This window comes from Nicotiana tabacum, chromosome 17, assembly GCF_000715075.1.
Source record: "Nicotiana tabacum cultivar K326 chromosome 17, ASM71507v2, whole genome shotgun sequence".
NCBI classification, from domain to species: Eukaryota; Viridiplantae; Streptophyta; class Magnoliopsida; order Solanales; family Solanaceae; genus Nicotiana; species Nicotiana tabacum.
Genome location: NC_134096.1, coordinates 97,226,860 through 97,232,859, shown reverse-complemented (window position 1 = coordinate 97,232,859; position 6,000 = coordinate 97,226,860).

Here is a 6,000-nt window from a genome sequence, read left to right as displayed (position 1 = left end):
AGAGTGCATGGTCTCCGATGGCCATTTATAATTTTAATAGAAGAAAATAATATTTTTAATCTCTTGTGTGTTATTTTTAGATTTTTTATGTATAAAAATAAAAATCTTTAGTAAAAAAGACATATAATTAAAAATAACTTTTTACCGGACTATAAAACCAGATAATATCTATAGAAAATAGTAGTACATATGGAGTGTGTGCGGGATGCTTTAGCGGTTTAGCCTATTAATTGATTGAATTTATAAAGCCATAGCCATGAAACCAATTAAGGAAATAAATAATAAATAAATAAATAAATAAGAGTACATTATATTGATGATAATAAATGCATGTGATTTGGTGGATTTTGGTGCTTTCTTATAGGTAAAGGCCATGCATAGATAAAGATAGAGACTGATCATGTCCTTCCTACATTCGTGTAGTTATATTCCACCACAATTTAATTTATGCAGTTGCAGTGTTGAAACCAATTTAATTAATTTTGTACGCTGCTGCTTCTCTTCCAACTTCAATATTTCAATGTATTCAAACTTCAAAGCTTTCTGCTCCATATTACTAAGGATAGATATTCAAAATTGAAAGTAGTATTTTTTTTGGTTTCCCACCCGGTGTCCGGTATTCACATTGATGTCCGACTAAATCCGAATTCGCGCCGAAAAGTCCCACATTTGGGGTAAAGCACTCCCTAACAAAGGTGACTCATACCCAGGGACTCGAAACCGAGACCTCTGGTTAAGGATGAAGGAGTACTTAACACTCCACCACAACCCTTGTATATATGCGCACGTGTTCAAATACTTTGAAATAAAACTAAATTGATGTTGTATTGAAAAAATATTTTATAAATAAAAAGAAGGAAATATTAAAGTGATGTCGTCTGGCAAAGTTTTATATATAGGAGTATAACAGTTTGCATTTTGTTTGAGGGGTAAGATGGAGAAATGATTAAACTAAAGGATACTTGTATTTCTCATATCTCTAGGCTTTTAGCTTTAGAATAAGATAAATTCAATAACCTTTGGCAAAGTTTTATAGGAGTATAATAATTTGCATGTTCTTTGAGGGGTAAGATGGAAAAATGATTAAACTAGAGGACTGGAGCTGTTGAAGATCACTTGTAGCCTTATATCAGATCATATATCAGATATTGGTACCTAAAATGAAGTAGAACAAAAGCAAGCTAAACATGCTTTTTGGTAATATTCAAAGGGAATTTAGGATTTAAACTATATATGTTTAATTTTTAAGGTTTTTAATTCATTGAAACTATTATATTTTAAAATTATAGGTTCACATATTTTATTTATTACTGCGTCGAAATTACTGAATTTATGTGAACCCGGTGCCACAATCTGCATTCCTGGTTATAAATCATTGGACATGATATGGGACACCACTCCATGTCTCAATTAATTCATCCTTTCAGACCTGCCTGTTTTCTTGTATTTTAAAGGCATTATGTGGTTCATATCTTTTTTTTAATAGGAGAATCTTTGAGGAAAAGATTTAATTCGATGATTCCTTTTATAAAATTAATTTCTCATCAAATTTAAAATAGTTAGATTACGAATTAGGAGTTTTAATGAACAAAAAGTCACAATTTGAGTTTTATTTTCATGAGTTCGAATTTAATGATTTTTTAACAACTCTCATTCGGTGGACTCTCTTCTTTTTCTATTTACTACTATATGTCAAGTGAAGATAATATAAACCTTAACACTACATGATAACGTCATTTCTGATAGAGTGATAAATAACAGGGTAAAATAAATTCACACTATGTGATTACACTAAATCACGTCTTAACTCATTATAATTAAGTGTTAAATTAAGGGGGGAACACATATAGTTTTTATGTATACTAAAAATAGTTATTCCCAAATACTTGTTATTTCAGAAAATAAGAGAGAATTAATTATTTTTTTAGTTTTACCCTTAGCATTAATTATTCTAAAGAATTAAGAGGCTAAAGAATTAATAAAGGATAGGTTAGACAAATTACTTATCTTATTAATATTTTCTTAATGGGTATGTAGAATCTTATCTTGACAATTAAATAGAACGGATCGGTAACAACAACAACAATATACCCATGTGTACGCAGATCGATCTTACCCCTTGTGAAGGTAGAGACTGATTCTGACAGATACTCGGCTCAAGAAATACAAGTAAAGAGAAAAATCCATGTAAAAAAAGAGAGGGTAAGTGCTCGTATTAAATACTACTATGATTATTGTCTTTTCTTGATGTTATTTCGTTTTCAACATCAATTGCGTTGATAATTAAGCAACATATTAGTAATAATTCAAATCGAAAGAGACAGAGGGCCACTGTAATAGAGAAAGAACCAAGGTCTCAATACTGATTTAAACAAGATCTCTGTCGCTGATCGGCTGATCCAAAATCTAATCGGATTTTGTGGATTTTGAGGAGAACCAGACAAAGTGCAAGATATTCTGTCTTCCACGTCACCTTTTCATATTCTATGTCCTCTTATTATTATTTTTATTATATTATTGTTTCTTGAGAAAAACATTTTTAATAAGTCAACATATTACTCCTAATATTTAAAGGGACCATACCATATCAAGAATGACAAATATTGAATTTCTTTGTCTCCACTTGGCTCATCTTTGTTATATGGTGACAGACTCGTAAGGGCAAAAATTTAAATTGACCTTTACATAATGGTCTTCAAAAATCATTTAGTTTATACAAGAAAAAACAACAACTACTTTTCAATCGTTATTTTTGCCTGCCTTGCTTTTACAGTTCATTTCAATTAGAGTTAATTTTGAAAGTGAAAGTACTACTTTTCTACTATTAGCAGAGAAGAAAGGAAAAGAACAAAAAATTAATCAGTACAATTTAAATGCTTTTTAAAGTTTAGTTTTTAAATGCTTTGTAGTTTAGCGTTTGGTTATATGTATTAATTAGTGTGCAGAACCATTTAGTAAAATGATGGTGGAATAGCTAATCATATGTGATATTTCAACTTATGAGATATCCTTGTCTATCTCAACATGGTAACCAAATCGACTTGCACATCGAAGTGTTCTAGTTTACTATTTTCTGTGTAAAAACTTAATTGCGTAATGCAAATATTATCATGATATACTCTGGTTCGTTTTGACACTAACAATAGAATGTATGCAGAGATAAAGTAGTGCGTAATCGATTAGCTTTGAAATGTTAAACCCTAAACTATATAGCTAGGCATAAACAAACATCTGTAGCCGGATATTTAGGTGTTCTTTATCAAAGACTAATACGATGAGTTGCTATAAATATACTACTTTATAGTCTAAACACTAGCTTTTCCATCTAGTACTATAATTAAAGATAAAATTAGATGTTAGAATGTCTTAATTACAAAATAATAGGTGTAAATTAGCATGATGGAAACTTTCAAGAAAGTGATTGTGTCCTCGATGAACTATTACTTATACCTACATCAATTGATGCTAAAAAAGTCTTTATATGTCTACATCAGAATTAATCCCTAGCTTAAAGGTCCATAAGATATTACTACTCCTAGTTAACAAAAGCAAATGAAAACTTTAAGGTGGCATTTTAAACTGCCGATTACTAAATTAATGCATGCACTAGGTGACAATTAGACTGCAAGAATTAAAATAAAGTCTTTAATTACATAGGAATCCCTAGCTTATAGGTACATATGATAATAGCTAATCCGTATAATGATAAGATTAAGGTGACTTTTAGACTGCTGATAGCAAGATATGGTGTAGTCTAAGGTGACATTTAGACGGCAAGAATTAAAAGAAGCTGCAGAGCTGCATGCTACAATCATAACCGAAAATATTATCTTCATTAATTCATTAAAGAAGAATTATCTCAAATAGTCGACGGATATATAATATATATATAATTTATATATATATATATATATATATATATATATATATATATATATATATATATATATATATATATAAACTGTGTATAATTAATGTATTATATGTGTATACCGACTAAAAAAAGTAAATGTTGAATCTTGCCTACTATTTGTGTAACAATCCCTTAATTTAAACTACCCTTATCTCAACTTTTATGCCTTCACGCTTATTGAGGCCTTGAGGAGTAATTTGATAATTTGTTGAAGTTAATATCTAAAGGACATTGACTTTTTTCATACGAAGACTTCGATATATTTGAAAATTAGGCAATGGAACACATTATTTGGGAAATAAAATTATCAAAACCCAAAAAAATTGAAATAAACAAACTAAAATAAAAAATAAAAACAACTAATTGTTGACCATACGGTTAATTTACATGAAAAAATAGAAATAAACAAATTAAAATAAAAAATAAAACAACTAATTGTTGACTATACAGTTAATTATTCGTGAAAAAGATCGAGTCAAGTAGAGGTAAGTAAAAAATACTATAACAACGTTCCACCTAAGTATATCATTAGAGCTTTAGGCAAGAAATGATTTTTTGATTGAACACCAAATAACCGATTATTCTAGCAATTTTTTAAGAGAAATAATCCAAAAGGAAGAAATTTAACTTGCTTGTACTGCTTTAATTCGGCATGTTTCACTTCAATACAGTAAGTGTGTATACGGGTAAAATCGAGCCCGATATTCGATTGAGCTTCCAAAATTCCCTGATTAGGTCAGGGTCGAAATATTTGTGATTGGGTAAAGTCGAGCTCGAAGTTCGATCTAACATCCAATACAATCAGCCAAGATCGAACCCAAAGCATTGTCAAAATTAGCCATCGAAACCATCATATTTGCCCTCGAATTTATCGAAGGCGTAACCGGTCCTGTTTCTAACTGTCTCGAAGAAAGTTTTGCCAACTCATCCGATAGGGGTCCGTGATTCTTGCTATTAACCAATCATTATGACAGAATCAAAAAGGAAACCAACGGTAAACAAATCAAGGATTTTTGCCTTTTATAGAACAATAAAATAATACCTTAAAAGGTAGATCTCCCCTAATATAAAAAGGGGACTTGACAATTCATTAAGGACATTGTAACATATACTTATAAGCAATACATTACCGTTATCCTCAAAATTCTTATTCATTTGTTATCTTTGTGCCAATAAAAGTGCTTTCAGCTCAAGGGTGGCTTGCTTTCCTAAGCTAAAATCATCCAATTTATGTGGTTTGCAGTTAATTTATCGTTATTTATTTCAATTGCAATCTAATTTATCATTTTTTTATCAAGTTAATCCGCATGTCCTTTAAACTACTTACAAATACAATTGTTATCCGATTTTGAGGGTAAACAGTTTGGCGTCCACCGTGGGGCTAAGGATAATAGCGGTAATTTGATACGAATAATCATAACACACCCCATTTTACACTTGTTCTTTGAAGTATTTCTGATTTCATGTCAGAATCGAAGTGTCAAACCCACAGTCTGCCCCTCTAAACATAGACACAGAATCTGACCACCACGGCAGTAACAAAAATGCAGCGCTCGGTAACAAGGCAACACCGGTCGATCTTGGTAGAATCCGGTGGTGGTTGCCATCGACGTCTGTTCGCATATGGCCATCGACACAATCCAGCCCATTGACCCCGAAAACAGCGTGCGCAGGGAAGTGCATTCGATCGCCCAAAACACTCACAACGGCGAAAATGATGGAATCAACCTGCGTATGATCTTTGAAATACTACAGGCTCAACAAACGGCAATAGCTCCGTTGCAAAACATAGGTCGAACACTGAGCAGGAATGAACCCGAGCTCCCCTTGGAAGCCATCCGCATAAATGAACCAATCTCGGAAAAAACGAGCGAGAGTGAATCGGGGACTAACCCCGAAATCCTAAAAATGCTCGAAGAATTAACAAAACGGATAGAAACAGGGGAAAAGAAAATCGAAGCTAATGAAAAAAATGTGAAAACCTACAATTCCAGGGTCGATCAAATCCCAGGAGCACCCCCGATATTGAAGGGCCTGGATTCTAAGAAATTTATTCAAAGGCCTTTTTCCCCAAGCGCGGCTCCAAA